Genomic DNA, 10,119 nt, shown 5'->3' with positions numbered 1-10,119 from the left:
AAATCTTTGGGGATACATTTGACGTCAAGATGTACTACATTGAAAGAGAATAACTATATTAAATTTAAACAACAGATAGCATCTGATCTGAAGAAATGGGAAAACCTACCATTGTCATTGATAGGTAGAATTTCAACAATCAAGATGAATATTTTACCCAGAATTTTATATTCGTTTCAAACAAAACCAATTAGGCTTGACAAAGATTATTTTGAAGAACTAAATAAAATTGTGTTGAAGTATATATGGCAAGGTAAGAAAGCAAGAATCAAATTAAAACTTTTACAAGATGCTAGAACTAGAGGAGGATTTGGCCTTCCTAATTGGGAGTTGTATTACCAAGCTGAAAATTTAATGTGGGCTAAAGAATGGATAACATTAAGAAAGACTAGATTGTTGACATTAGAAGGACATGATTTATTATTGGGATGGCATGCCTTTCTGTGGTATAAGGGAACTAAATCGCAGGGCTATTTTAGAAGGCATTATATACGGGAGTCTTTATGGTTGAATTGGGAGAAAATTAAGAGACAATGTTATTTGAAAATCCCAGTCTGGTTATCAACTATTGAAGCTTTTTCTTATCCTATAACATATAAGAAGGAACAAACAGTTAGATATGGGGAAATATTGGATGAAAAGAGTGAACTTAAAACGATGCAAAATCTAGAAGAACAAGGTATAAGGATGAATTGGTTTTTATATGCGCAAATACACTCAAGGTATCTTAAAGATTCTAAAACAGAGAGATTTTACGATAAATTGACTGACTTAGATAGGATTTTGACAGGTACTGATGAAAAAGTGATCAAAAAATTATATAGTTATTTGCTGGAAATTAAACTAGAGGAGGAACAAGTTAAAGAAATGATGATTGCTTGGGGGAAGAATTTTGGATATGGGATTGATTTAGAGAAATGGCAAAAATTGTGGTCTCAAAATTATAAAATGACAATGTCAACAGCATATAAAGAAAATTTGTATAAGATGTTTTACAGGTGGCATTTCCCCCCGACAAGAATAGCAAGAATGTTCAAGAATAAATCTGAAAAGTGCTGGAAATGTCATCAGATACCTGGCTCATATTACCATATGTGGTGGACTTGTGAGGACGCTAGAAAATATTGGACTAGAATTCGCATATGGTTGGAAAAAATGACAAAGAAACATATAGATTTGAAACCAGAGATTTTTTTATTGGGAATTTTACCTAATACATATAATAAAAATTTGAAGTATTTGATTGTAAATGTATTAACAGCGGCTAGGATTGTATTTGCTAAAAATTGGAAGAGTGAGAAAATACCATCAGAGGAAGAAACTATTAAGAAACTATTGGAATGTGCTGAAATGAGTAGATTGACATTTGAAATTAGAGAACAAGAAGATAAACAATTCTATGAAGTTTGGGACCTTTTCTATCAATGGCTAGATAATAAAATATAATAATAGAATATTTAGAAACTTAGGATATAATGAATATATACTTCCTTTTTTTTTTCCTTTTTTTGATACTATTTTTATAAAATTTTATTAAGATAGACTTGGTATGATTTTATGATTCATTGTAAAATAAATTAAGTAAATTATAGTTATCTTGTCAAAGTATGAATTAACAAAATTATAGTCAAATGATGGTTTAGTAATGATATCAGGTTATATAATTGTTGATTGATAATATGAGTTATTATGTAATATAACTACAATGGCGACTATGAAATGGATGCACAAAAAAAGTGGTAAACCAACCGATACACTGTTTGTAAATTTATGAAGGAGGATGATGCTTTTATGTTTTATGTGTTTTTGTTTGTTGCTAAAGTCAATAAAACTTTTTTTCAAAAAAAAAGTTTATCCATTTAACTCTTATTTAGGCTTCAATATATACCCTAAAGTTATAACATTCAATATAATACATAACTTCCATTCGGATTCTGCTTGGTACATTCTTAAAATACACACTATATTCTTAAAAAAAGAAAAAAATATAAATATATGTAATTAAAACAACACATTCCATTCCAATTCAACTCTATCATTAATATTAATATTCATTAAAATCTTAACTTCTTTAACATTACTTTTCAATTAAATATCATACTTCTATGGGGACAATTATAAGCTTTCCATAATTAATTCCCCCCTTCACTTACATTTTATAAAACATTAACTAATTAAAATGTTCCCGTTCCTTCCTAATTCAATTTTCGCATTTATTTTATTTCACTTATTTTATTCACAAACATTTCACTAAATTACACTAACTATTTTATCCCTCATTTTAATCATACGTTGTTTCCAATTTTCTAAAGTTATTTCTATTACTAATATAACAATACAATCTTATGTACTTTTACAGAATCCCTTCTTCAGTTAGATTTTCACCCATTATCTCTAAATAGGTCCTGTTTCTCTATATCTTGTTCCAGTCCTTTGTAACTTCTTTTCCTTTCCTTCTTCCCTCTTCTTCTCTCTCCCCTTTTTACCCCTTGTCTCTCTACCTCTATTTCTCTCTTCTGTATTCCCCACTTCTGTTGCTTTCCAATATTATACTTATTTTTTGAAATATTTTTCTTTTCTTTGGTTGTCTTCTTAAGTCTTAAATTCTCCATTCTCTTTCCCCCCTTTCCTTTTTCTTCCTCACATAGAATTACTTGTTCATTAAAGATGGCTTCTTCTTTGTCCCAGTCTTCTTGTTTTGCAGTCTTGTTGTTTCTCATAGTTCCAAATCTCCATTTCTAAGAATTGAAAAACGAAGCCAAAAGAACCCCTCCCTTCTTGTACATCTTCTTTATACTTTTTAAGTTCCATTTTCAATTCATCCAGAAGTAGTGCCATTGTATAAATTTTTAAACAACCACCCGATTAATTTTAGTCATTCAAATGCAATAACCAAGAATCCAAAGATCACCAAGTAATCCAAATACACGGAAGCTGTTTCTTTTTGCTCTTTTTTTTCACTTTCTCTTCCTGGGGTTCTACTGTTTAGTTACAAAGTTTCAGTTAAAATATATCTTTTAGAAGTCTTGTTGAAGTTTTACTGTAGATTCTTTTTAATTCCAGGCAGTTTCCTCCCTTTTTCCAGATCCTGCCCTTTTATTCTTTTTCTCTCCTTTCCTGCTTTTAAAAGCTTTTAAGTATCCAGAAATCTTTATTATCCCTTTGACATTTTATTTTCAGCTTAAATGCCTATTAATGTCAAAGTGGATTTTTTTTCCAATTTCTTATTTAAATCTCTTAGCTGTCAGTATAGGGAAAGGGAGAGAAGAAAAAAAAAACCCAAACCTTTCCCTTTTCACTTTCCTTCGCTGCTTCCAACTCTTCTTTGGGAGCGATGTTATTTTTTCTAAGTTTAAATTCCAGGGTACCTTAGTTGTTGCTTTTACAATTTAACCCGGTCAGCCAAAACTTTCACTTCTTATCTTCCTCCTGCACATTCTTTTCCAGTCGAGTTCTTCTTTGAGGTGGCCATTTCTGACCACCACTGCAACTGCCTTCGGGAAAGGGAGTAATGGCCAGCTGAGGAGGAGAGATGCGGCTCTCCTCAACCTGCTGGCAGTCTCCCCCCTCTTCACCACCTCTACGGGGTGGCTTAGCCCCAAAACCAGCTGGCTCGGGGCGCTCCAGCGGGGAGCCCGGACCGAAACCGCGTACGATCGTGGATTTCTGTCTGTCGCCGAAGGAACTCAAACCAGAAGACCAACACAGGGGTATTTTAGAAGACAATATATACGGGAGTCTCTGTGGTTCAACTGGGAGAAGACTAAAAGACAATGTTATTTGAAAATTCCAGTCTGGCTATTGACTATTGAAGCATTTTCTTATCCTATAATATATAAAAAGGAACAAACAGTTAGATATGGTAAAATATTGAATGAAAGGGGTGAACTTAAATCTATGCAAGCATTGGAAGAACAAGGTGTAAAAATGAATTGGTTTTCATATTTGCAAATACAATCTAGATTTGATCAAGATTTTAAAACAGAAGGTATTTATGATATGTTGACTGATTTAGATAAGATTTTGACAGGTACTGATGAAAAGGTGATTAAAAAATTGTATGGATATTTATTAGAAATTAAACTAGAAGAACAAGTTAAAGAAACTATGATTGCTTGGGGGAAGAATTTTGGATATGGGATTGATCTAGAGAATTGGCAAAAATTGTAGTCTCAAAATTATAACATGACAATGTCAACAGCATATAAAGAAAATTTGTATAAGATGTTTTACAGGTGGCATTTTCCCTGACAAGAATAGCAAGAATGTTCAAGAACAAATCAGAAAAATGTTGGAAATGTCATCAGACACCTGGCTCATATTACCATATGTGGTGGACTTGTGCAGATGCTAAAAAATATTGGACTAAAATCCACATGTGGTTGGAAAAAATGACAAAAAAGCATATAGATTTGAAACCAGAGATATTTTTATTGGGAATTTTACCTGAAATATATAGTAAAGAATTAAAATACCTGATCGTAAATGTATTAACAGCGGCTAGGATTGTATTTGCTAAAAACTGGAAAAATGAGAAAATACCATTACAGGAGGAAATCATTAAGAAAATATTGGAATGTGCTGAAATGAGTGGATTGACATTTGAAATCAGAGAACAAGATGATAAACAATTTTATAAAATTTGGGATCTATTCTATCAATGGTTAGACAATAAAACATGGTAATGAAATATGTAGATTCTTAGAAAATAATAAATATATAAAGATGTATTCTTTTCTTATATCTACAAAATTATTGTAGGATAGATTTGAGATGATAATATGAACTGTCATAAAACAAATTAAGTAAAATATGATTATTTCGTAAAACATGAATGAATAAAAGTAAAGTCAAATGATTGATTAACAATGATATTAATGTATTTAATACTTGATTAAAAATATGAGAATATATACAATGTAATTGTAATTGAAGACTACGAAATGGAAGCACAAAACAATTTGTAAACCAACTGGCACACTGTATGTATATATATGGAAGATGGCTTGATGTTTTTATGTTGTGTTTGTCTATGTTCGTTTTAAAAACCAATAAAAATTAAAAAAAAATCCAACTCCGAGCTACAAATAACCTATCAGTACCAGTGCATAACTCATGGGCAAACTGAACAAAGCTAAAATTGCAGATTGGTGGAAGTTAGCAAATAGCTTTTACTAAATGCTGATGTGATTAGCTTGAGTAGGTTTTAAAATACTTAATCTATGGCTCTATTTTGTTGGTAGGCTTGAGGTTACTTAGCAACAGGGTCTGTTGTCCCCCTCCCTCTGGATGACAGACATAAGCTCTGGGCCGTAGGTGTTACTGTTTGGGAATAGTCTTTGTCTTGGGTGGACGGATGGATGGATGGGATGGATGATAGAACAGAGAGATAACGAGACAGGTGGTTTTGATAAATAATGAATGGATGGATGGGATGGGATGGATGATAGAAGAGAAAGAGAAATAACTAGACAGGTGATAAATGATGGATGGATGGATGGATGGATGGATAGAAGGGATGGATGATAGAAGAGAGAGATAACTAGACAGGTAATAGATTTACATAGATGATGGATGGATGGATAGATGGGATGGATGGATGATAGAAGAGAAATAACTAGACAGGTGATAGATAAACATACGTGATGGATGGATGGGATGGATGATAGAACACAGATAACTAGATAGGTGATAGATATACATATCGGTAGATGATGAATGGAGAGAGATTAGATAGATAGATAGATAGATAGATAGATAGATAGATAGATAGATGATAAGTAGGTAGACAGACAGACAAATTATACATAAAACATTTATTAAAAAACAAAAAAATGAGAATGATTGCGGGAATTGAGTATGACTAGTCTAGTAAAAAGAAGGACCAAGCATGACGTGATAGAAGTATTCCAGTATTTGAGGGGCTGACACAAAAAAGAGGGGGGTCAAATTATCCTCCAAAGCACCTGAAGGCAGGACAAGAAGCAATGGATGAAAACTCATCAAGGAGAGAAGCAATCTGGAATTCAGGAGAAACTTCCTGACAGTGAAGACAATCAGTGGAGCAGCTTGCCACCAGAAATCACGGGCACTCCATCACTGGAGGTTTTTAAGAAGAGACTAGAGTCACTAGATGATCACTTGTCTGAAATGGTCCAGGCTTCTCTTGCCTGAGCAAGGGGTTGGACTAGAAGACCTCCAAGGTTCCTTCCAGATCTATTCTATTCTTAGACAGATTAGATAGATAGATTAGATTAATTGATAAATGAATGATAGATTAAATTGATATATGATAGATAAAAATGAAGACAAATGGATGAAAATAAATGATAAACATCATCCATTCAATAAATCACCAGGAACTCTAAATGACAACAAACCAGTTGCTCTTTTCATTTGTACATGTGACAAACACATCCTCCCCTCCACTTCCATCCTTGGCCAATGCAAAGCCCAGGCCCCAGACCAAACCAAACCCAACGTGTGGGATGACACCATGACTCATCCTCCTGGCAGCGTTGTGTTTTGCAAAGCACTATGCCCCACGCCGCACCGTAGCTGTGTGTTTCATTTATTACATAATTTGCAAAAAAATATATATTATGGCACCTCGCTGGCTTGTGGCCCTGGTGTTACTTAATCACTGGTGTCTTTTGAATCGAGAAGCAGGCAGGCAGGTTAAAAAGCTGGGTTGTTTTCAGGGCTTCCAGGAGTCAGAAGGAGCCTGCTGAGGAGAGGGAGGGAGGGGAGGGGGGAGAGAGAGAGAGAAAGGAAGAGAGAGCTCCAAAAACCATTTGGAATAGCCCACTGAGTTGAATAAAACTCCCTACAAGTGTGGTTTGGTTGGGGGAGGAATCCACTCCTATGTTCCTGGTAATCTGATCTTGCTCCATGAATCCTTTTTTAAAAAAAGTTTTTTATTTATTTATTTTAAACTTGAACATATCATCTTCCATTAAACAGTGTGTCCTCTGGGGTACAAATATCTCTGTGCCATTACAACCAATGTTTACAATATTCCTCACCTTGATAGTAATTCTCTAATCTTACAATATCAATAATCAGCATTATAATGATTGAGTCTGTCATCTGCACCTCTATAACTGTATGGTTTGGTTCTGCTACGCAACAAGACAGACACAGACTTCAGAGAGTAATTAGGATTACAGAAAAAAAAAACAATTACCGCCAACCTGCCTTCCATTGAGGACCTGTATCCTGCATGAGTCAAAAAAAAAGTCTGTGAAAATATCTACAAACCCCTCACATCCTGGACATAGACTGTTTCAACTCCTTCCCTCAAAACAACGCTATAGAGCACTGCACACCAGAACAACTAGACACAAGAACAATTTTTCCCCTGAATGCCATCACTCTGTTAAACGAATAATTCCCTCCACACTGTCCAACAATCTACAAAGTCTGCACTACTATTACTGTTAATCTTCTCATCAATCCTTATCACCCATCCTCTCCCACTTGTGACTGTATGACTGAGACCTTGTTGCTTGTATCCTAACTATTTTTATTGACTGTGTCCTAGTATGATTTGATTGCTTATTGTACCTTATGACAAAGTGTTGTACTTTATGATTCTTGACTCTTGATGAATGTACCTTTTATTTTGTGTACATTGAGAGCTTATGCACCAAAGACAAATTCCTTGTGTGTCCAATCACAGTTGGCCAATAAAGAATTCTACTGTCAGGGTTCCAGAATGTATCCGGGTTAATCAGTAACTCAGAGACAGACATAATCTCAAAGTGCTTTATTAAAAACAGGAACTGGCAAAGTCTAATTCAGAACTAAAATCATTCCCAGACTTCCCACAAAATTCAACCTACACCCACCCACTTTTCTACACCTCACCAATCACTCTGCAGCTGCAATTACTTGCTGTGACACACTCAGTAACCTTGAACTTTCAAATGAAATCTTTTCCCTCAACTATTCAATTACATCACCCACCCACCCCACATTCTTCAACTCTGTGGCAGCGATGAATTCCAGAGCTGACATCTATTCTATTCTATTCTATTCTATTCTATTCTATTCTATTCTATTCTATTCTATTCTATTCTATTCTATTCATTTTCTGTTCTATTCTAATCCCATATTCTCTGTTCTATTCTATTCCTGTTTTTATTCTGTTCCCATATTCTCTATTATATTTTATTCTATTCCAATATTCCCTATTCCAGGGGTAGGGAAACTTGGCTCTTCTATCACTTATGGACTTCAACTCCCAGAATTCCTGAGTGACCCATAAAAGGTTCCCCATCCCTGGCCTACTGGTTTTTCAGTTGGGGAAATCAATTTTTGACTTGAATGGGACTGTTTAATATACAAATGTAGGACATATGTTGGACATATGGCCGATCAAGATTTTATCTAGTTTTTGTAATTCATTATCTATTCCAAATTCCTGTCTTTTTTATATCTTGTTTGAATTTGCATATAGGTCCACCAATCCAGTTTTATTCCCTGCTTTTCCAGTTTCTGTCTACTCTTTAAGTTCCCTTGGTCATCTAAAATTTCCCTATACCTGGCCATTTTCTTAACCTCCATTATATTGGGGTGGATTACGGTTTCCAAGGGAGATACCCAGTTTGGAATTTTCAAATAATATTTAGTCTTTATTTGTCTCCATGATTGTATCAGCACATTTCTTATTTTACGTCTATAGAAGTATACAGTTTGCTTTGTTTATCCCGCAGGAAGGCATGCCATCCTCTTTGTATGTCATGTCCTTCTATGGTTAATATTCTTTTTTTCCTTAGATTAATCCAATCTCCTATCCATACAAGTATTGCTGCCTTATGGTATAGTTCCCAATCTGGAAGCCCAAGGCCACCTCTGCTCTTACTGTCCTGTAAATTTTTTAACTTTATTGATGCTTTTTTGCCTGCCCAAACAAATTTTGTGATTATTCTATTTAGTTTTCTAAAAAATCTTATCTAATTTTGTTGGAGTTGTTTGAAATAAATATAAAATCTTTGGCAGAATATTCATTTTTATAGTTGCTATTCTTCCTAATAATGATAATTGTAGAGTCCATTTTTCCAAAAAATCTTTTTTAATTTGATTGAATAATTTGGTGTAATTGTCTTCTTTTATTGAGGAGCATTTTGCTGTTAACCATATTCCTAAATATTTAATTTTTTGTAATTTGTAATCCCATTACTTTTTCTAACTCCTTTTTATTTAAAAAAACCAAATCATCCACAAATGCTTGTAATTTATACTCCTCTTTTTTAATTTTTGTTCCCTGTATTCCCTGGGTTTTTGTTTTTTTTAGAAAAAGCAGGAAAAGCACAAAGGGCTGGACTTCTTTCATATAATTATGCCTGTTATCACGATATGTTTTCGATCAGTTTTCTCCCACCAGTGTCCCTTTCCATATTTTCGTGGTGGTGGTGGTTTTTTTAACAGCCACAACAGTTTCTCAGTTCATCATGACCAAAATCACCTTCCTTGGTTTCTTTCCTCCCTGAATCCAGGATGGGATGTTGTCAAACATAAAGTGAGACATTCTCTTTAATTCATTCCTTTAATTGCTGCAGGGGCCAATCAATGGGTATATTTTGGGGTTCTGGGTGTCCCTGAGCTTGGTGGTTTGCTTACAGATGTTTTATTACCAGATTGACAACACTTGTCAGTGCTGATAGGAGGTGAGAGGTTGCAGAGTGGAGGGGGGAGGAGGAAAGGGACTGTGGGGTCCTTGGTGCTCTCTGAGCTTTGTTATTTTCTTGCAGACGTCTCATAACCCAACTAGGGAACATCATCAATGTTAAAAGGGAGTGAGATTTGCAGAGAGGAAGAGGAGAAGGAGGGTGGGGTCCTCGGTGCTGTCTGAGCTTGGTTATTTCCTTGCAGACATTTCCTGACCAAACTAGGTAACACCATCAGTGCTAGGAGGGAGCGGCGTGTGCATCAGCCCATCTTAAAGCAACTCATTTTGAGAAAACCCAACCTAAGAGATTCCATCATGCTCCAGAGCCTTGATTTCACCCCTGAACTCAAGGGCCAGATTTCTAAAGATCGACATCATCCATCGGTTGAGAGGTGGGGAAATCCTTTTTTTTGCACCCTATTCCCTCCTCCACCCCTTCCCTGCCA

This window comes from Pseudonaja textilis, unplaced genomic scaffold (genome assembly GCF_049901715.1).
Source record: "Pseudonaja textilis isolate UNSWEBS1 unplaced genomic scaffold, rPseTex1.2 PTEXSCF20, whole genome shotgun sequence".
NCBI classification, from domain to species: Eukaryota; Metazoa; Chordata; class Lepidosauria; order Squamata; family Elapidae; genus Pseudonaja; species Pseudonaja textilis.
Note: the sequence above shows the minus strand (reverse complement) of the source record.